Source organism: Motacilla alba, chromosome 2 (genome assembly GCF_015832195.1).
Source record: "Motacilla alba alba isolate MOTALB_02 chromosome 2, Motacilla_alba_V1.0_pri, whole genome shotgun sequence".
NCBI classification, from domain to species: Eukaryota; Metazoa; Chordata; class Aves; order Passeriformes; family Motacillidae; genus Motacilla; species Motacilla alba.
This window is the reverse complement of record NC_052017.1, coordinates 111,219,811-111,243,390: the sequence shown is the minus strand read 5'-3', so window position 1 is coordinate 111,243,390 and position 23,580 is coordinate 111,219,811. Positions and strand designations below refer to the sequence as shown.

At 35.1% G+C, this 23,580-nt stretch overlaps 1 protein-coding gene across 13 annotated transcripts in view; it reads right to left on the bottom strand.

Annotated features, from left to right (window-relative positions):
* Positions 1 to 23,580, bottom strand: part of SNTG1 (syntrophin gamma 1) — a 321,662-nt gene that overhangs the window by 72,967 nt on the left and 225,115 nt on the right. The window lies entirely within an intron of this gene.

The following is a 23,580-nucleotide window of genomic DNA, read 5'->3' as shown; positions in this document are numbered from 1 at the left end:
CAATCTCTAAGCAAGTTCCTTTCCTTAAGGAATGATGAAGATTTGGGTTGGAACAGCTTTAGAAACATCATTTACTCTACCTTTTTATCCTAGGTGCAAAATCAAGTATGCAAAATTAGTTCTAATAATTGTTTAAGTAATTTGTTTCTTAAAACATTTAACAATACCCTAGGTGAAAAGTAAAGAGAAAAGCAGGCTGAGACACCTAATTCATGACGAGCTTGTATTTAGCCCTGCAGTTCATGGACTCCATCTGAACAAACATTGCCAGGTTTCTGACACAGAAGTGTTCAATACAAAGAGAATTACGTGTAGAACATATCCATTCCGACCATTACTAGAAGAAAAATGTTGTTTTTTAAGCATAAGCTCTGAAAGCTTTTGACAACCTAGTAAATCTAAAATGTGCATTCATGACAGATACCTAATGCCTAGAATAAAAACATATTTAAATTAAAGACATTGTCAACTAGGTCTCTATATGGAATGTAACTGAATGATCTGGAAAGCCATGAAATCACACTATAACACTAAACTGCTTCAACCAACCTGCAACATCCTTTTTAAAAGAAAAGAAGAATCACCACTGAATTTCCTCCAGCATTTACAATATTGTCCTTAAACAACTACATGCAGAGATGTGAGTGGCAATGTGTTTTGCAGACTTCAGAACCAGGCTGCAGTCGCAAGCTCTTTGAATTCCTCATGCAAATACTGAGCAAGTGTCACTGACATCCGACAATTTTGCTATCAAAGGATAATTCCCTTTTTCAAAAACATGCTGGCAAGCAATTTTAGTTGGTTTTCAAATGTATCCTCCATCAAACGTGTCAGAAGAACATTTCCGCCCTTCTGTTTTTCCTCAATGCTAGTTAAGGAGAAGCATTAGAAGAACAAGGACATTCAAAGGACAAAGATATAGTATAAAATCAATCCATACAAGATACCAACTATCTAATGTCATTTTTTAAAATAAAAAGCAGATAAAACCCACATTTTTTGGGCTAAAAAATACTTGAAGACTTCTGGGATTTATTCCTAAATCAAACATTAATTGCTCCAGCATGATAAATTCCTGTTTGTGTAGTAACTATTGAAGTCATTGTGAAAACCATATATTTTAATCTAAGCTTAATTTAATTTTAAATCTAATCTTCATTTAATTTTAATTTAATCTTTAATAGCCTGAAAATTTTAAGTTCTGAAATTTCAATGTTATGAAAAAGAAATTTTACTTTTCTAAACAAAATACTGAAAATATTTACTTAGTGGCAAGTTATAGTTATATATTAAATAATTTAGGGGTGTTTTTATTTACTTCAAACACAGAGATTGCATTTTTTTAACAAAGTACATTAGGTGCATTGTGCGCTGTCAATGTTCTTCTGAAATGTAAATACATATTTGAAACATCATTTTCTCATACAAAAATTTCCAGCTCATTTTCTAAAATACAATCTAAGCACCTACATTTCATGGCTGTTTTAACTGCTGTTATTTTGATTAATTAAAACAACTAGATTTATCTTTCAGGTAATAAGGTGATTTCTTGAAATGCATTATTTTTAATTCTTTTACAGAAACTTTAAAACTGCCTTATAGTTGTTCAAGTCTATCTGAAACTAAAAACTGGTAAGTATGATTAGTTTTAGGAACACCTAAATGTTTATCATTCACATGCATCAATATTGAAAATTATAGAATAAAAAAGTTCAACAATTAGGTGGCATGCAAATGTTCTTCCCAGCATGTTACAATGTATATTGAGCAAAATTTAATTTCCAGACCTAAATTATTTGGTAATTAAAACCTAAAAGTAAACATTTTCCAGAAATGAAAAAAACAAAAAAGAAAAAAATCTTCAATTACTTTACTGGTTATCTAAAAGAGAAATGTTGCTTCAGTCTTCCATAACTTTACTGAACTCATTGTAATACTATGTGTTATTCAGCACAATCATAGCACACAGAATTATGTAACTGATGCAATAAAATAAAATAAAATTTGTTTTCCCCAGTACAATACAGTGCAAATATACATGAATGTAATATTTCTAAATAAAACACACCAGCAGATACTATACTATAAAAAACAGAGATATTCTCAGAATATCTGAAAATATTCTTTAGAAATACATGTTTATAGAGCAACTAAAAATCAGGAATGGCACAAAAGGAGACAGAAGAAGACGCTAGAAAACAAACCCTTGTCTGAAGGCAAAGACAATATAGGCTGATTTGAAGTTAGCAAGAACTACCTGCTTCTGCTTCAAGCACAAAACCAGGTGCTGAGGGATGATATCTATTCTGATTCAGTTTCCATGAATGCAAATTAGGAAAAAAAATCTAAGAACAACATAGAGAAAGTGATTTGGGAATTGAGGATCAATTCAAGGTGGGAGGAGGAAGAAGGAGTCAGAAATAAGGTCTCTGTAGTATCTTGCATCTGACAAGCAGATAGGTAAGTGGTGATAATACTAGACCAATAATGGAATCACAGAAACATAGAATGGTTTAGATTGGAAGCAACATTAATCATATAGTTCCAACCCCATACATTGGTCAGGGACAACTTTCACTAGGCCAGGTTGTTCAGAGCTCCACCCAGAGCTCTGGCTTTTAAAACTTTCAGGGATGGGAAGAATATATTTTAGTGAGAGCTATCAAAGAAGATTGGTTAAAAATATAACTGATTGTCAATGGTACAAATGTATTTTACTAGATATGTTCCAAAAATTTATCTTGCAGTATGTTTGGACATCATAGACATGAAGAAAACTGGGCAGGGGGATGATGAAGTGGAACATAATGCAAAATGTCCCATGGCTGAATTCAGTCATTTTTGTGCACTAGATGTTGCAATCACAGATGGATATTTTCACAGTGATGGCTGTGCCGGCTCTGCAGAGGAAACAAACAAGAACATGGAACACAGCACTTCTCAGCAGGAACACAACTGAGTAGGCCTTGGCTTCAGGTGTGCACAATGATTGCAAATGCTTGGGGCTTTTTAGATTTTGTTATTTAAAAGTCTTTGTGCCAGAGAAGCAGTAATGCAGAAGAATACTGTTCCATACTATTATCTTTTCCCATGAATTGTAGCCAATTATTGTTACCCTCTGCTGAAATGCAGCTGATTAAGCTCATAAAAGCTGGGTTTTAAATTTTCACATTCAGTTAAAGCTGAACTGAATTGTTAACTCATCTGAGAGATACCATTTCAGACCTTCTTGGGGCCAATAGCACAGCAATATTTATTTTCAGTTTCCATATGAGGATTTTAAATTGTAATTTGAAAACTACTATTTATAAGGGATTTTTTTCCCTTCTTACCTATTTATATTAATGAAATTTGCTATTCCAATTTAATCACAGAATCCCCACAAGATTATGAGGAAATGTATCTTTCAGTAAGAACCAAGTACTCCTAAAAGTAGTAAGATCAAGAGATTCCAGGTTTCTCCAATCTTTAAAAATTTAAATAGAAGCAATCAGATGTTTGAAAACTCTATGTGTACCACATTTGCTTCAATTCTATTTCATGATTAACTACACTGTAAATTAGACTCAAAGTTCTAAAGGGATATTGGGAAAAATGATTATTAGACAATTAAGATTCAGGTAATACATCCAGTCCTCTAGAAGAAAGAATAACAGAGAAGTGTTAGTTGTTAGGACAGAGAACCTGACAGAGACAATTCCACTGGAGTACCTAGGGGAATAGCAAGGCAACATATGAAACAAGTGGGCACCAGTGTCTGCTCAGCTTTTTGCTGACTTAGGCAGTAAATAAGATACTTCCCACACTTTCACATATGATTTGATCTCTCATTTTCTTTCAGTCTGTAGATATCATATGATTTTGCAGGTCACAGTCGTTTTCCAATTTAAAAGAAGCATTTATTATTTTAATTTATGCCAGCTACCAGCTATTTTTATGGATTTCCTCAAACAATTTAGACTCTGTAACCTTCTCTATCAATTGTTTACATTACACAACTGCTGACTCACATTCATTAACAGGTTATTAAAATAGAATAGCTTGAGAGGAACGTAAATTCATTCCATAGCTCTTCATCTCATGCATAGAGATGAAGACAAGCAACAATACAGTTTGTGCCATTGGGATGTTCAAAGAGGAAGCCAGATCATTAAAATTTGGAAAAAAACATAAGTCCATGCTGTGATAATCTTATGTTAATTAAAAAGAAAGAGTACATAACACTTCAAATTACTAGTTGGCTAGTCTTACTTTCTGTCCTTGCTAGGTTTTTATTTACTCAATGGGATAGGTAAAATGTGGTAAGACTGTGAAATTTTGTTGTCCAAGAGTTTATGTGCATTGAAAGAATCAAAGAAGATTTGAGAGAAGCACACAACAGCCCCCACAAAATACATCATATATTGGTGAATGCATTCAAATATATGTAATTGCCTATAGAATAAATATAGCAATTCTTGGTGCTGGTTTTGCAAGCTGCAGTAGATTTCAGAATTCACACTAAAAATCTGTATAAGCTAAGTTATGCAAAATGATCAGTCAGTATGTTCTGGAAAATATGGGAGCATAGGAAGTATTTAATTCACATCTGCCTCTTGACCTACCATTGATGGCACCATTCTCTGTTGTGTGTTGATCACATTTTACCAGCTGAATGGTTCAAAGGATGAAAGATTGATATTACTTCCATTATTCCTAGCATTTTCATGTCCTAGTTGGATTTTTGTCAAGACTAGATAACAGTGGATTGCAAACACACTCAGCCTGAAGGAACTCAGCATCAACTTCCTTGAAGGAAGAAAGGGAAAAACTCCAGAATGTACGAACAGTTACACGGAGGAGAGGCTTGATTCAACACTGAATAATGCATAAGCACAAGCATGACCTCTGCTTTCGAGTCTGTTCCTATAGATACCTGCAGGCTGAGTCATCCTCACTATGGTTCCTAGATGAGAACAAAAGTGAGAACCAAGATGACATGTTTCAGCTTATATAATCAATGTTATAAAATCTCTCCTGCGAGCCAAAAAATTTTAAAAAGTGATCAAATATTTGTAAAGTTTATAGACAATGAGGACACAGTAGACATTATTCAGGAGGTCCCTAATCAGCTGTCTGAAGAAGTCCTAAGGTAGCAGATGGCTGGAAAGACATAAGGAAAGATAACTATTCTTTTGTTATCACCAGACACAGGACTAGATGGATCTTTATTCTAGTACAGTTTAACAGTTCTCATGAATCATCCTAATCCATATGGAAACTAAAATGTTTCATTTTAATCCTATATAGGAGTAGAGGAAGAGAGACCTGAGATAATCTTGAGGTCACATCTGGAAAGCAGAACTCTACAAGCTTCCTTTTAAATCCTATTGATTGCCTTTATTAGCCAGCTGTACAAAATAAGCAGAGACCTTCCATGTTTTGGTGAGTACCAATAAATGCAGGTATTTGATAAATACTTTTGGGAACAAAAAAATATAGCTAGTAAAAGTCAGGAGTGCACCTCCAAAAACAGAAGCAGATGAATACAAATCATTCCTAAGAGAGGTGTTGAACTTTTGAAAGAAAATATTTGTATATTGAGAGTTATTATTAATTTAGGACACATAAAAGCGCTGTCAAAGCACAAATGGCCATCTGAAATGTGATCACAAACCTGCATATTATTAAACCTTTTTCTTTCTCACTCAAAGGGATTCAGTGATACATTGAACACTACAAGCACAGAAGAAATGGATGGATATCAGACAGAAATACCAGATTTGTGCCTATTACACGCAAGCATAGTGGGAGCCCTAAGGACAAAACCACAAACATCTGTGATGTTCCAATAATAGGACTGAAATTAATTTTAATCCAATTAAAATTTTCTTTTATAAAAAGTGTTGTGCTTTTTTTTACTTGACAGATGAATGGTGTCATTTAATCCTGCAATATTTAACAGCCATTCCTAAAACTGGATGTCACCTTAATGACAGTATTTCTATTGTGCCTCTTTAAAGAAGATACATGTATTACAAACAGTTTTATAGCAGTGAATCTCCATAAATAAAATACCAACATCAACATACATACTATTAGAGACACTGAAAACAAATTAAATCCAGTGGCTGACGAAGCTATTACGGTCCCATCTGAAAGTAAGAAGCATGTCTGAAGACATATTAGAAGGACTGTGAACAAGAAGAATTAAAAAGATATGAACAAAGCCTGACCCAGAAGGAAACACCAGAATCATTGCTTCAGATAATGAAATGCAACTGAGTAATTGTGGCTTATATCATAATAGTAGTTGCTCACTGGAGTATGATTACAGCAGTGTCAATCACACTAGGAGTTAAAAAAGCTGGTGTTATTTATAACTACAGAGCAAGGAAGCCATGTCATTTTTCCAGTGGAAACCAGACTTAAACTGTTAAATTAAACTATTCAAAATTGATCTATATGTCTCTCCTGGTGTAAAATACCAGATTTCATTACCTCTTGATTTTTCAAGGCAATTAAATATTGTAGATAAGCCCAACTTCAATTTTACTTTTCACTTACCATTTCATTAAAACTCAACGTTTAGCCAATATAAAACCCAGTATATATTATTTACTTTCAGAATTTTTCACAGAATGACAGGAGAAAAACTTTAATAGTATCCACAATTTATCTTATCCTAGTATTTCTAAATGCAGGTTGCAAGCACTGATATGAATTTGTTCATTCTATGATAATATAAAAGAACAGCAACAGTTGCTGAAAAGCAACTCAATCAATTAAAGCTGTTTGTCGAACCTATTTGTACAGTCCTGCCATGATGAGTCTCTTAATGCCTCATAAGTCAATCTATTAGCAAATACACCTCTACTTAGCACTGGAAGTTCTTATATTGGACCAGACTCCTTCCAGTTGCAGTTTAATCCCATTGCTTCTCATGTAATACATCACAGAACCAAAGAACGAACTCCTTGCCCTTCGTGTAGCTTTTCTTAAGTTGAATTATTCTTTTTTTCAGGCAAAGCCAGTTTCATTTCACCATGTATTATCTTGCAAGTTCATGCTATTGTCAAAGAAGCCAGAGCCTATTTTGGTAAGCTATTTTTGCATATGAGCACTGAATGGCACACATTTTTCCTGAATAACCAGGAGAACTGACTAGCACATTACAACAGCTCTGATCCCCTCAGCCTTCCTCCAAGAGTCTTGCAGCCCTTTTTTATCTGCTTAGTCACACTGAAATCAGTCATGCCTGCATGAATGAGCAGTCCCAGGTAATTGTCATTTGACTAGATGGCTTTGACAACATCCCTCAGATTTAAGCTCCTGGTAGACAGAAGACTTCCCACAATATTAGGTCCAGACACTAGACCAAAGTTTTCATCATACACAGGAGTGAGTCACTCATGACCAACCAATACATCATTTCCTCATGAGAAGAATGATCCTTAATCTCACAGCTTTTCCAGCCTGCCAGGCTTCCATTTTATTTTTAATCCACTCTGTCATTAGGCTTGAAACTCAGCTCCTGTGGGCAGTATTTTAATGCATCACTGCCTGAGAGGGATCATTTCCCTGTGAAGAAAATGTGTGAGTTGAAATGTCTTGTTAGCTAGGTTTTCCTCAGTCACAGTAGGTGCTATTGTAGATCTTCCTGGCCTGTTACCAATCACCTTCTCCACACCCCCATTCCAGATTTCACCCTCTCTGTCAGCTTTCCTTTGCAATTTCTCTACTCAAGAGATTTCACCAGCACATACGTTACAGCTGAGGCATCTTCCTCAGCCTTCTTTGGGAAGGGAACTGCAAAGCGTAATTCCTAAAAATTCAGTTTAAGATTTGGATTTAGATATCTATACTTTTGGTTCTCATCTACGTTTCAAATTAAACTGTTAGCAAGTATTGGAAGAAAAATACATCATAACCCAACTGACATTTTCATCAGAGATTTTCTCTGTAAATGATATGTTTGCTGAATGGTCATTACTCTCCTCTTATTCCTTCCCCCTAAAAGTCCTATCCACAGCTTTTGAGGCTCTTCTTTACTGAGTAAAATGTAACCTTTCCTTTTCGGTCCCTCTTCCAACCTGGTCTTTTCATTCTGACTGGACTGAAATAGAATAAAGCAGTTTGTTGAAGACTGCAACTAAACATATTTTGTTCCTCTGCCCTCAGTCTATAGACATTCTACTGACCTTGCTCATGAAGAGTTAACAGTTTGCCAAGGTTGCATTGTTTCAGGATTCCTCAATTTTGTACAGATAATAACATTTGCTGTTCATAGTCCAGCATTTAATATGACAAAAGTGGTAGAAAAATAACAGAAGAAATGAGGAATTTTATACCATCACATCATATACAATTGTATATAAAAGGAGACAATTAACTGTTTTGACAGAACCTAATAGAAATGTAGCTAGTGATTTTTAAAATACATTTAATGCTTACACCACAGCATACCAGTCTAAATTAATTCCTGATGTCAAAATTCATTAAATTGGCCAGTTGCCAGTAGAATAGACAGATACCTTTACCTGAGGCAACAAAGCTAAAGTGGTTTTCTTTAGTCTTTACAGGTATTATATCTTCCACCACTCCATAATCAACACATTCATTTACTTTAGTTTGAGTGGATTAAAAATAAAATTATAGAAACACCCTGCCTTTGTCGTGTTATATCACATTTCACTTCTGTCTAAAAGAATTACACAATTCTATTCTCTTGAAGCTCTCAGGAATAACAGCAATATTTATGAGACAATTTGGTTGACAGTACAAGATAAACTTCTTGTAAGCTAAAAAATATCACTTGTTATCACATTACTTAGATAATTTGCTTGACATAAGATGAAATAGGTGTTTAGAATTAGGTTCACATGATAATAAACTTAGTATTAACACAATTGCTAAATTTTAAAATACAAAAGAAAAAAAATCATACGTAATCATTTGTAATTATTTGTTTATGTTATAAACACCTGGGTTATTCAGTTCCTGTTTTTGCTGGAAGCTCTTCATTTATCTGTATAACTGATCATTTTAAATTTCACTTGAAACACTACAGAATTATTTTGTAGTCCTTGTATAGTGAAAAGTCATGTCCTCATATTTTATAAAATACATTCTGCCCCTCCTCCTGATATCACCCCACTCTGTATTCAGATTAATCACAGACTCACTCTAGCACTGTATTCAGTTATGCCCTGAGCTGACTTCTAATGAAAAACCCTTTTGCTATAAAGCTTCCAGATTGCCATAAATAGGAAGGATTGGACTCTCCTTAACCTTCTTTCTCTTAACAAGCTGCTGAGCCATTATCTTAAAAAGTGTTGAATTTCATTCCCTTCTAAGGAATACAGTTCTCTCTATTGATCTCCAATTTCACCTCATAACTAAGAATTCATTATAAAATAGTATGCAAAAATCTCTGAAAATACAGGTTTTCTCAAGTATCTTCTGGTATTTTCTGAAAAGGAATGCTCAAATACCGATCAATATGGTCAGATACAAGTGTAAAGAGCTGTGTGTCAGTGGGACCATGGATGAAAGATAGGCCAAGGGGTAGAAGATGTCAAGGAAGAAAAAAGAGTAGGGTAAAGGTTTTTGCACAAATGAATTAATTTCCATCTCAGACTTTTTTTTTTTTCATTCTTCTTTGAGAAATGTGTTAAAGGACCATTTAATTTTAGCAATATTGTTAAATTGACACCAGTAACAGATGACATATTTTTCTTGCTTTGGATAGGATCTTTTAATCCTTAAATAGGAAGAGGTATAATAGTTAGGATCAATGGGATTTTCTTGAACCTCTCATAAACTTCCAATTTATTTGCATTAGGAATGGCTAAGACAGGCACTAAGGATGTTACAAGCAAATTTATAGATGACTTTTACTTAAGTGCGCATTTTGGACAGATTTCAGAACAGCAACTCTCTGTCTAATTGCATTTCAGCAGTAAAGGAGATTGTTTAGTCAAAAGTATAGATTTTTGCTCTATCAGTATTTATTTTAGTTCAAACATGATTTAGAGAGGGTCCACAGAAGGGCCACAAAGACAATCAAAAGACTGGGAAGCCTGCCATATAAGGAAAGGCTAAAAGAACTGGGATTGCTCAGCCTTGGAAATAGAGGGGTTAGGGGAGATCTTATTACCATGTTCCAGTATTTAAAAGGAGATTACAAAGATGGAGACTCCCTTTTTACAAGGAGTCACAAGAAAAACACAGGGGTAATGGGTACAAGATACACCTGTGGAGACTGTGATCAAAAACAAGAGGAAAATTTTTGACAATGAGAACAATCAGTCATTGGAATAACCTCCCCAGGGAAGTGGTGGATTCCCCAGCTTAGGATACTTTTAAGATTCATCTGAATGGGGTTCTGGGCATTTTGTATAGACTGTGCCTTTACCAAGAAAGACTGGAACAGACGATCCTCGATTTCACCTTTCAATTCTAAGATTCTATTATGTCATCAGCTAATAAACATAAGTAATACTATCCCACATTTTCAAGATACCAAGATGTGTACAATTGTCTAAATTTCAACATTAAAAGCGATATCAAAGGAAGAATCATCCTTATGACACTGGAATCAATTAAAAAATATTATTTTTCTTTTCCCCACAATGTCTTCTCTCATTACTTTAGTGAAATTCTAGTTGTCTATTATGGATATTATGGATCCGCCTCTGAGAACACAGGGGTTAAAAGCGAGAGCTCCCAGGGGATCGTCCTCTCTTGGTTCCGGTGGATGGAGGAGTCAGACCTCCCCTGCCCAGCTTCGGGCTGGGTGGGGGAGGGGAAAACCACGCGGCCGAGGGAGATGGGCCAGAGCCTTGGAAGAGACGGAAGGGTGGAAGAACTCGGAGAGGTAGTGGGCAGCCCCCCTTTCTCAGGAGAGAGAGAGAAGGAGAGAGGTGCCAGTGCTATCTTGAAACTTGATAAGCACTGGCCTGGCTGAGGAAGAGAAGGGGGGGCCCGACGAGGGGAAGAGTGCCCGATGAGTAGTGTGGGAGTTCGAGATAAGCAGAGACTGTGATTTTAACCCTTCTGTGAGATGATGGAAAACCTTGCAAATGCTGATCCTCCGGGAGCTGAGGGAGGAGAGAAACGGATAAGAAGGAATGCGCAAGTGTGATGCAGAGTTGTGCAAGTGAAGAAGGACTGGGAGAAGTTGAGAAAATCCTAGGTGGAGGAGATGATGGAGTGGCTTTTGGCTGGACTTTTTCTTGTATAGCCATGGATAGAACCTTTCCTGTAATACAGAGACTGCATTTTAGGGGGAGGCGGCGCCAAAGGAGTGATGTGAGCGGAGACGACAGGTGATGAAATGATGGTGAGACCCCTCGGCCCCAGGGGGTGAAATATTGGGGGGGACTGGTGTCCTGAAAAGGTGAGAGACTGTCGTTCTCTTCTGGAACTGGGCAAGGCATCCTTGAAAGGGGAAACCCTAAAAGCAGCTCTGGTCCATGTGCAGTGGTGAGAGCACTGAACATGGAAGGAAGAAGTCACAACGTGTAGTTGCTGAGTGACGGGGATTTACCTGTGGTAGCACAAGGAGGGCTCCTTCTCTCCTTGATGAAATGAGAAGTGATTGTCAGAAGGGTGGAGATGGACTGAGTTGATTATTTAAAGAGTGATGGACTGGATAAAGAACTAAGGTTTTGTGTTATTATCTTTCCTGAAAGAAAAGGGCACACGTACACTTACTGAGAAAATTACTCCAGCACTATAGTTAAAAGAAAAATCAGGAAACAAATTCTTCAACAAAGATATAATGAAGACAATGGCATGAGTAGAACATAAAAGCTATAATTTACAAGTGAAATGCATATGTCAAGCTGTAACAAAAACAGATGTTGTGTAATAAGTAGAATTGTACGAAGTTACATTATTATATATTGTCACAATGAGGGAATTAACTGCATAAATTTGACATTATTATAAAAAGACTTAAAATAGTAGTATACATAAAAATGGTGTGCAATTTAAGAAATTAGAACTGAACAAAGCAACTAAATATCTGATTAGGATCCTGCCTATTCATAAAGCATAGACTGCTGTGAGAGCATATGCTCAAAGCCAAAGAAGAAGAGAATCCCAAAGATGTATGAAGGCAGCAATTCCATCAAATACAGAATTACTCTTTCAGCATGAGTACTAACTGTTCCTAGCAGTAATTAGGTGGATGTTACCAGACACATTACAATTTGCAAAAGATTTAGTTTTGAGCTGGTCATAACTGAAAAAAAACAGTAATGAAATAAAGCTATATGAAGAGAGTTTTTACTCTGAAAACACATGCACTGGTTGTTCTGTGCCACACAAAATTTATAACTTCTACTTTAGTGCTATTTATTTCATCTAGAAACTTCCCGTACTTAGCAAATGGATTTAGAACAGAGGTTCAATCTCTCAAAGGTTTTTAGTAATGCAGTGAGGATGTACTTGGAATGCATATATCTAAAATGCTTTTCACTAATGTATACCTAATACTCCCTCCGGTTTCTAAGATGATCTGACTTTATTCAAGATTGTGTCACACTTATCAATGGCAACAATCATCTCTTTACAACTGACCTTTTGAGTAAATTCTGATCAAAAAGAACATTCAGTATCTTTCCTTTCTTGTCACTGTCTGCCAATAATTTTCTTTTCAAAATGGAGTCAACCAACCCTTTTCTTCTCCTCTCTGTTATTAACGGTATATATCAAAACTATTTGCACTCTTGCTGCTTGCCAGCTGAGGAGATCTCAGGTTGTCCTATCATGTTTCTGGTTCTACATAGACAAGGGATATTTCCCAAGCCCACTCTCAGTTACAAGTTCTACTGTGCTACTTATTTCCTCTGGTTTGGGATACTAAACAGTTAATCATTTAGCCGTGACACTTCCTTTTCTTTCCAGTGGATAAGTATAGTATGCATCTTGCAGAAAATATGGCTATCTAGTGAGTTTTGATTATAAAAGTATTCATATGCGAAAATGTAACAGAAGTTATTTAGCACTGGTAACACTGTATTGGTAGACTCATGCTCAACTGGAAATACAAATGAAATAACAGGAGTAAACAGAGAGACAGAATACAAAGAGCTAGGAAGAAGCTGATAAAAGACTGATAAAAAGACTGGCACTGTTGAAAATAATCCCTTTATTAATATGAATTTTTCTAATCTTCCAATGCTTGGGATAGAAGATGCCAACATGCAAAAGAAATAAAAACAAAACAAAAAACCAAGGTCTTTTTTTATGCTGAAAGGGTAACATTTCTGGAGCTAAATGGTTGTCTATTCAAATCTAAAGGGAAAAAAGCATGCATCAGAGTTGTAGTATGACAATATAAACCCAACATGGCCAGTGAAGTTACACAGACCAGGAATGAGGCAAGCTGGTTTCTTTATTATTTGCTGATGACCTGGTCAAGATGCAAACTGCCTCCTAAGTCACCCCACTGTAAAGATCGAGTGGTATTATTACCAGGAGTAAGTAAGAAGTTTCCATGAGTCTGTTTCCATGCTTTAAAAAAAAAAAAAGTAAGCATAAAACAAATAAGATGTGATTTATTTTGATTTGGTCTATGAACTTACAAAGGTAAAGGGAAGTGGGTTTTGTATTAGAAGACCAAATAGAGGTTAGGTAGCTATATTTGCGTTAAGCTAGGTTTGGCATGCAATCTATCCAGCTATGTAAATGGAAAATTATTTTACTGGTAGAGCCGTCTGCAAGCCTGGATTCTCTAGAACCTGGATGCTCTAGAGTTCTAGTTGCTATTTGAACAACAGGGAAAACTCTTTTTTTAATTCAAATTGCATACTCTGTTTTCCTGACTGCGCTTATTATATTTTTGAGATGAAAGGGCTGATTATGGTTACTGTTTGGTTAATGAATGAGCTAATAACCATACTGCTGCAGCAAGAGTAGTTAGCTTAATTAAGGTGCAGACATACATTGCTAAATAGTCTGGAGAGGTATACTGACTATCTCGTTAAGCACATAACTTTAAAAATAATCTGTTTAAAACAGCTCGTCAACAGCCTCTTAGGAGTTGGCTTGCTATAATATTTTAAAATACAATTTATGTTTATACAACATAATAAAGATACATTTATGTTAATCTGGTGCAAAAGGAAATAATTCTGATATCAAACATGCATACATACTGTGGTTTATCAATTATTTAAAGAGTAACTGGAAAAGAATGTTAGCTCCACAACTCTATAGGGGTTATGTCAGCCTAAGGACATATTTCTTCTTGTGAAACACTCTATTTATGATGTAAAAAAAGAAAACCCTTTAAAATTATTATTGCTACAGTTTCAAAATGAGAAAAACATTTAAATGGAATGCACATGCTATTTAAATATAAGCTTTAGAAGCCACCTGTGGGTTTTTTGCCTGGTATAGAACAAAATAATTGGTAAAAGTAATATATTCAGTCCTTGTAACATCTTCATCACATAAAAATATGTACAGGTGGAAGCCCAAACATCAATGTAGTCATTGGGCACTTGTATTCAATTTAATAAATATAAAGCAAAGGCCTTTCAAACTTGTTTGTTTCATATTTGATTTGTTTCATTGATGATCTGTTTCATATTTGCAGTTGCATTTCCATGACTCCTCTTGTAATAAAAAACTTCATGACCTTCTTTGTAGATATCTGGACTATCTCAGGAAAACTCATTTCAACACCTCAGAAGACTTCATGGAAGTCACTAATAACATAAATACATGAAATGGGATCTAAAACAGTAGAACAGGTATCTGAATGTCAGGTCTTTTTGTCTCTTTGGCAGAACATTTCTTTGTGAATGGTCCTCATTAAAATCATAGTCACAATTCTGTGGACATTTACTAATAAAACGCACATTACTAAAGGTTTTAAGGGTTAAACTTTATGTTCTTTTTTACCTTCTAGAGAGAGTTTAGGTTCTTCAATCATTTTGCTTCCACAGTGTTTTGATTACCTCCCTCCTCTCCTCCATGAATGGGAACACTCAATTTATCTTTTCCATAATGCATATATGAAAAGAGAAACATCTTTTCCTTTATGGACAAAATAGTAAAGCAGAGCAATGGATGCTAGGAGTTCTTCTAAATCTACACAGCTGCTGTAGGCTGGTATTTCAGTGAAGAAATATTAAACAAATATATATTCAGAAACACCCAGTAAAACTTGTATCTTCCCTATGCAATAATAGTGCCATAAAAAGGCTATCATTTTCCCCAGGTACATCTGCACTTGGGAAGGGAAAACAGCAGCCACAATGAATGGGAATGCAAAGAGGAAAAGAAAAAAAAACCAAATATTTTTATTTACACCCTTTATTCAGCAATGAATGAGTCCATTGCTCATGCAGACCAAAACACTTTGCATCAATCTGACTTCCCCAAAGCTGGTTTTTTTCACACAAATTATGCCACAAGTTAAATAGTCTAAATGCTCCAAAATGGTATGGAACACTTCCTATGAGGTGAGAGAATCTCAAGAAGCATGGATTTTAATTTCTTCTCAAAATTTGAGAGACATTCTCATTAGTTTTTAGAACTTCAGGGAATTGCAAACGACGACAGAAGAACGGAGAGGGGTAAAGAAGGCTTATCTGAGTACAACATTCACACATACAGAAAATCCCCAGCTGCTAAGTTAAAGACATCTACATCAGCCTATTTTTGCTGATCTTTCTCTTTCATGGAAAACTTGACTGCAGAAATTTATGTGGACTTTTCTCATCCTGCTTGTATATCCACACTATGTACCCAGCCTTTCAGTTGTGCTAAAAACATGTTTGTGGGACTGCACTGTTTAAAAAATCAGAGAACTAAGCTGGGTTAAAAAATCTGCAAAAATAAAATCTACTCTGTAGTATAGGGAGTAAAGTGTCCTATTTGGTCATGGTAGGTAATACCAGAGTAGCCACCCTGGACATGGGAGATACAGTACTCAGGATGCAGGAGATAAGTATGTATCTGTTGCACTTAAGCAATGTTCCTGCTGGATGAATCCCACCAGACAGTTTGGATGAGCCCCCTTGTCAACAGCATTGGCAAGAATTTTATGTATGCCTCTATGGATCGCACAGAGAAGAGCCTCTGGAAGGAGAAGCACAGCCTCAGCCCTGTGCTGTCCCCAGAGATCCTTTGGCCAGCAGCGAGGCAGATGGAATCAGGCTGTAGGCTGAGGAGCAGAGAGAGCTCCTGTCTCTCATATCAGGGTGACTCTACCAACCTGTAGGCTATTATGCAAAAGTACCCCCTTGCCATTTCCTGTTACTAGTGGGAGAGGTAAGTATTTAATTCAAGGAGATGGAATTACCCTCTGGAGATATCTGCAGTCTTTATATAGTTAATGGGATAGAAGTAACTGCCTATGTTAGGAGGATGAGTTCACTTCCTTCAAGTCTTAAAGACATTTTTAATATCCCTTTATTATGTTAGAAGATTGTGTGGAGAGGATCTTGCTTTTTAGAGACAAACAGTTACCATTTCTGTCACATTACTTAATTCAACTAAAGTAGAAAGTAGTTATAAAAAGAGAAGTCTAGTTCCTTGGCAATCAGATACCTGAGAAGAAGAACTGCTGAAACTCCTTTAACAATGTTAAATCGACTGAATTATGTGAGAAGTGCCAGCATGTTGACACACCACAGGAAGTTTTTCATCCTTTTTATTACTTTACAAAATTGCTTTAGGAAATAAACACAGTGAAAACAATATTTTCTGCTAGGCAGGTAACAGATTTTTTCCCTGGAGTAAACAGCCATAAACTCGTGTGTTTGTTCACTAACAGATTAATAAAAATTTTTGGAATTTGGACATATACCATTTTACTTTGGTTTTTTATCAATATTTGTCATCCGTACAAGCAGAAAACTAATGAAACATGCAAATATATCACATCTACATAGATTTGTTGAAAATATTTAAATCTACCTCTGAGCGATTTGATCTATTATTTGAATGGTCAGTGTATGGGAACAGTGGGCTAAATGGACTTTTCACTGTTTGTGTGATTTCAATGCATCACACTGGAAGAGAAGTAGAATATCTATTAGTAATCAGAAATATTAATACGGTTATCCTTCTGACATTTAAGAAGTAGCCTTAAGAATACAATTGGAATTCTCATGTGGATAAGCTGAATTGTGTATCTGCATTGACCTTACATGACCTTTCTGCCAATACAGCTAAAAGTAAGTGTAAAGATTAACACAAGTCAAATTATCCCCCAGTTGCATTTTATGTTGTATTTTATGACACTGAACTATTAAGTAGTCACAGGCAAGATGGACAGGCATTCTTTAACTGCCTGGCTGCCTCCTTTCGAGCAGTATTTTATGATTTCTTCATTCTGTGTGTCTAAAAATTAAGTGACTGTCTTTCCTATCACAGGAGGTCTCAAATAAAAGTAGAATTTAGGATCCTGTTATGTACTCTTTAGCACATATAGTGCTCTCTTGACAAACTACCCAAATATAACTGGTAATTGGCTCATAAAAAAAGCAAAATTGGGGAACAAGAATTACATGAATACATGCATCAAATATAAAAATGTATATTCATTTTAATATTTATCAAATATATGTGATTAATAGCTTCTGAGATATTATTTTGTATAGTAAAGAATTGCAGGCTTTATTTCAGAAAGAGATGGAGCAACAAGAAGTTGTTTCATACAATTTTTATAGGCAAAACCTGTATCAAGTGATTTCACAAATGCAGTAAAGAAAAATTTCCTTTGATTCACTGTACTAGAGTTCCTGATTGGTATCATTAGGCAAATGCCTTTTCATAGCCTGCAAAATTGTTAAAAAAATTTGTAAACAATTAGAAAAAAAGGAGAAAAGTAGAAATCTTCATACACTCATTATAAACTGTTCACAAAGGTACTAATTCTCAAAGGAAATGAATAGTTTTTCAGTGCAGTAAGTCAGAGATTACCATGCACTGGGAAATGAGAATGAAACAAGGTGCTTCATTCTCAGTTTTTCAAGCCTGACTTCATTACCTCAATGACAGCCTGAAACAAGTTTTGGATGTAATTACCTCATTCTCTGAAATAAACAAACTGGTGAGAAGAACCAACAGAACCTTGCAATCATGTTGGTGCCCACATAGGTGATCAACACAGCTATAACTTCAGACATTTCAGACTTCCCCCACAGGTGTTTGCCACTTAACTACCCCAGGTATTTTATTTTTAGGAGATAAAGAACTTGTCACAGAGTTTCTGAAGGCCTTCTGTTAGCAGAGAAATGGCAAGTCCAATGGCAATTTGGGGCTCATTTCCTCTGCAGCTTAGTGATCATTTGTTGTTTTCCCTCTCTGGGCTTATTTGCTCTAACCTCTTATATCTGTCCTGGAATGGCTGGAATCCCTCCCTTCTACCTCACAACTCTGCCTCTGACTCCATTCTGTTCCACAGGCAAATAAAAGCTGTGCACTACTTGAATGCACTTGCTCTCTATGGCACTTTATGAAGCAAGACAACCAAACGGAGAAAGAGCTTTCAACACATTAGGCTACTAATAATGTATACCCTGAGGTTTTTTATAGCTTTTTGAGTGCATTTAAATTTCTTTTCATTTTTTTTATCTTTTAATCCTCTGGTTGTGGAAGAAAGGCAAAACTTCTGATGTAGCCACCTTTAAAAATATATTTCAAAAGCGAGTAAGAGGAAATGGATGTCAAAAAAATACTGCTTTAAATACAAATAATTGTATTTGTGTTTGTTGTGGGTTTTTTTTAAGAGAGCAAAAATAAGCAATACAAAAAGAAAGGTCATTATTGCCTAGCCTCCCACTTCCCAGTTGCTATTTTATCAACAGCAGTTTGTGATTCAACAGCACTTTTAACACATTCTCACTGAAAATAAACCAACAGTGGAATATTGAACATTTTACTGCACAACAAAAACTAGGTTACAGTAGCTCTAAGTCTCCAGCTGCTACTGAAAGGGCAGCTTGGCATTTTGGCATGAAAGGGCAACTTATAATGAGTCCTTTCTTCTTCCATGTGTTACCTCTCTGCAAACCCCCAAATGGCTTACCCTTATTCCCAGTTAGAGTCCTATTTCCTTTATTCTTGTCATAATTTTTTGCCACTTAAAACCAATCAAGAGGTGTTGTTTGGTTTTGGGTTTTTTTCCCCTAATGACAGCCTTCTTGTTACCTTTCACCAGGGTGGAATGTTGAGAGTGAGTGTGACATTCCTCCAAAGTGTCTTGTTTTGATCGGATCAAACAGTTTTTATTATAATGTGTTAACTTAAGCCTTCAATAATAACAGAACGAGGGAAGAGAAAGAGTCTCAGAGCTTCATATAAATCTGCAGAGAATAAAGAACATACTGAGTATTGTTTTGTTTTAATTTAAATACTAGCACAAGGCTAAAATTTAATTTGACTCTATATAAAAGTGGATGAATCAAAGTGCAGGGATCCTTTATTGAGTGAGTGAATCATATATAAAACTCCAAAAATATTCCCTGTGCAAAAATGTTGCTTTTTTTTTTTTTTTTTTTTTTTTGTTTTGTTTTGTTTAAGATTTACATTAAACTGGTAAATTTAAAAGGAAGGGCTTTTTATTGTATTGTCTCTAGGGATATTGCTTCTCCTAAATTGTATTTTAGAGTTCTGTACAATTTGAATAGAGATGTTAATAGATGTAACATTTTGGGGAAGCACTGAAAGAAAATTTAATTTACTTTGAAAACCTATCATGAGTACTTGAAGTCTACACCATATATTCCAAAGCAATACTGCACGACTGCATGTCTTTATGATGAGTGCTGTCACCATAATCAGAATGTGTCATAACAAATACTCCAACTATGAAGACAGTAGTTTCTTGTTACAAATTTCCCAGATAATTCTGGAATAAATATTCTTGAAGAAATATTTCTTAAAGAAATATTCTTCTCTTGCACTGTTTCCCTATTTGCTTCATTGTCCTTTAGTTTCAATTATATTATAGAAACGCAGATGAAACACAGGAGAAACAGCAATACAGTCTGGCAAGACTTAAATTTCTTTGCAGCTAAATCAGTACATTTTAGAGGGTGTAAAATTATCCACAATCCTTTGAACAAGATACAAATAAAAAGTTTGTATTGTAAGACACACCTCAAATTTTGAAAAATGTAAGTAGATACCAGACAAGGCCATGCATAACACTCGATAAAAGTGACATAGAAACAAATGTGGTTTTAATTGTGCTCCTGGTAACATTTAAAAAAAAGCAAGGAAAAATAGGAGAGATTTATGTTATGTAATCCTGATGCTGCACTGACCACAGTTATGCATGTAGATCTACATGCCTTAAGAGAATCATTCATGGAGAAAAATGGCAGCAGCATGTTACAGGTGTATCAAGTTCTGGTTTTTAAATTTTCCAAGAAAGACCTTAATATCAGTACTGGACTATCTGTATAATCTTCTCTTTACAGAGTTGAGAATGGAATGCAGAACAAAACTCAAAGTGTCAGAACACTGTGACCACCTGAATAGCTAATCCTGCTTTAAAAAGTGTTGAATGTGTATTTACTTAATAAATAATGTCCAATTTATCTGAGTAGTTGAGTAATGGGAATTGTGAATCATGCATGTAAAACTATCCTACTAGCAATGCTTTATAGATTTCCCATAATTCCCTCTTGTTTTGGCCTTCATTTTATAATGCTTTCAACTCCTACATTACTCAGAGTATTTGATTTTTGCACTACTACAGAATACAGTGTAAGAGGTTTGATACCAATGTTGGTATTTTTGGATTTGCTTCAAACATACATAGCTGAGCAACCAAAAAAAGATAAATATTATTGTAATACACAGATCATAGGACATTTAAGAGCATATAATCCCTGAAAACTCAAAAATTACTGACATTGGAGCTTCCTGATGGTTTGCCATTGTATTGTAACTAAAAAACTAAAATATTAAATCTGTTTACATCACGTGAGTGATTGATTTATTAATGTAATATAACATTCTGCATTATGTCCTTACTGGTGGTAGCATACACCAGAAAAAAAGAAACATGTTCTACTAATTTATTTCAATAATTTGCTTACACTGAATGTAGTCCTGTGATATTTTATTCCCCCTACAAGTGGAACAGATTGTATTAGTCTAATCAGTTTTTTCTCCTGTTTTTCATTCTTTGTTTCCTCTTCTACCTAGTGACTTAAATAATCCCTGTATCTAAAATTCAGCATTTTCTTTTTTCTAGTGGAAATGAAACAATTTTTTTTTCTTAGCAGCAGTTTCTTTCACTAGGCACTACTTCCTAGGCATACCAAAAAAGTTCAATGGAACTTTTAAACTCTTCAGAACAAAGGCTTAGGTCATGGAAAACACACCCATTGGCCCAATACCCAGTTTATAGACCTCATAATGCTAGCTTTCATGCTATTGTTGTGCTTTACCACCAACTATGTGTGCCTCATTAATTTCACAGATGTGTTATTTTACCCAGAAAAATGCAGGATAATGGGATAAAATGAAGTTACTGTGAACTAAATCTTGCAAGATCTTTTGGATATTCTCAAGACAAGCTTAAAACGTTTTGTCACCTCCTGCTTAGAAACTTTACCTCGGCTGCCTGTCATTCCTGTCTGATGAAGTTCATGTTGTTTCTTTGCTGTCATGTGTTGGCTTCAAGGTAAAAAGCATAAATGTGTAGCTGTTGCAGTGTTTTTCACAGAAATTATGGAAGAGGAAAGGGAAAAGAAATATTATTGTCCTCACTATAGAAAAATCTGCCACAGAGAAAGCAACAGGCAAGTGACAAATACTGAGTCGTGAAGATAAATCCCAAAAAATTCTATGAAGCTATATCATAGAAGTTGCAAACTCAAATGTATTTTTTAAATTATTCTTTTGTTTAAAATATCCAAAATGTCTGACTTCCACTGTACTAAAGCCATTAAAAAATTTGCCTTTAAATTTCCTGACAATTGCAGCACATGAATTAGGGATGTATTGGCAACTGGTGGTTCTTTATAGAACACATGGTTTTGGATTATTTTCTTAGACTGTTCCAGAATGTATTTTATTTAAAAGCTACATGACCAAGTGGATACTGTCATCCCTAAAATTCTGTAACAAAAGAGATTTAAAGGACTAGAAATCAGTATCAATTACCACCTAACTTAATACAATGTAAAAGTTTATGGAAAGGCAAATTGTTTATAGCTGAATTGAACAACTGAATTGAAAATTGAAATACTTGGAGCATTAGCAAGAAAAGAAGCAGCAGCTTGCTCTCTTTTTAAATGACTTTTGCCAGCCATCCAAATTAACAAGAAAAAAATGTAGAACCTCCTCAGTTCATAGAGGAATTAGAGTTCCCAAGCCCAGGTTCAATTTAGCATACTCAGATTTCAGCACATTAACTTCAGTATCAGGATTGCTCAGACAAAAAGTTGGGGTTTAATATAACCCTTCTGGTTTTTGAGGCTATTGATAAACCTGGTGAATTTTTAACACAGATGCAATTCAAGTGATTAAAGCTGGACAGGAATCCATCTTCAGAAATGAATGATCCTTACAGATTCATCACCTCATCATTTACAGTGTGATATTAAGTCACCTACAGCAGTGCATTTATATAGTATGCATTTTGGTTGCATACCAGTATACAACCCCATTCATGCTGGGTAATTTTAATGTATTTCACCTTATATGAAATATGAGCTTCTTGGGACCAAAAGAAATTAAAATCAGCAGTATTATCCTCAGTATCCTTAAAACACTAGAGGACGCTTGTGCTAACCTCCTGAAGATGAAAAAAAATGAGTGCATACCTGAGGTTTGTCTGTTAAAGATAATCTGAAATGAAGTAAACTACATCAGTCAGCACATGGATTTTTTTAATCTCTTCTTAATAGTCAAAATACAATTTCTATATCTTTGCATAAAAAATTGTAACTGTCTTTTTGCATAATAATATGAGTTCTAGCTTATATAGTACAATGATAAATCGTATAGACAACGCAAGAAAAATGTGTTTGTTTGCAGACATCATCTTTCAGACTCTACTCAGTTAGCAACATTGCCTTTTAAAAATGGTGATCATGTCAAGGTATTTTGTTTTAGCTTCTATATCTGCATTTCTGTTATGGTTTTCGTAGATACTGGCTATACTGCTGATCATGCAATTCAGTGGCATCACATTTGTGTCAGATATGGACATGCTGGATCATGAGAGAAGAGTTTTTTGACAATATCCTTAGAAAAAAACTAATTGATTATAGGTTCAAAAAAGTATTTTGGAGCCAGGGACTCATATTCAAACTATTAGATACATGTGGCAACAAAGGACTTGTTATTCACATTTTTGGGGTTTGAACCATTAGTTAATTTTTTTCAGACAGTTTGTGTGTGGAAAAAGTAAAATAATTCAGATTTTTTGACTCAGACTAGTACACCACCTTTTTTTTTTTTTTTTTTTTTTTTTTTGTCAAAAATATCCAGGCATTTCTTTGGGAGATTTATTCAGAGAAATTTGCTTTGACCCCTCAAAGACACAAATGACAGATTATCAGGATATATATCTATCTCCTTAGGTATCAAGTATGAACTCACCACCCTAGG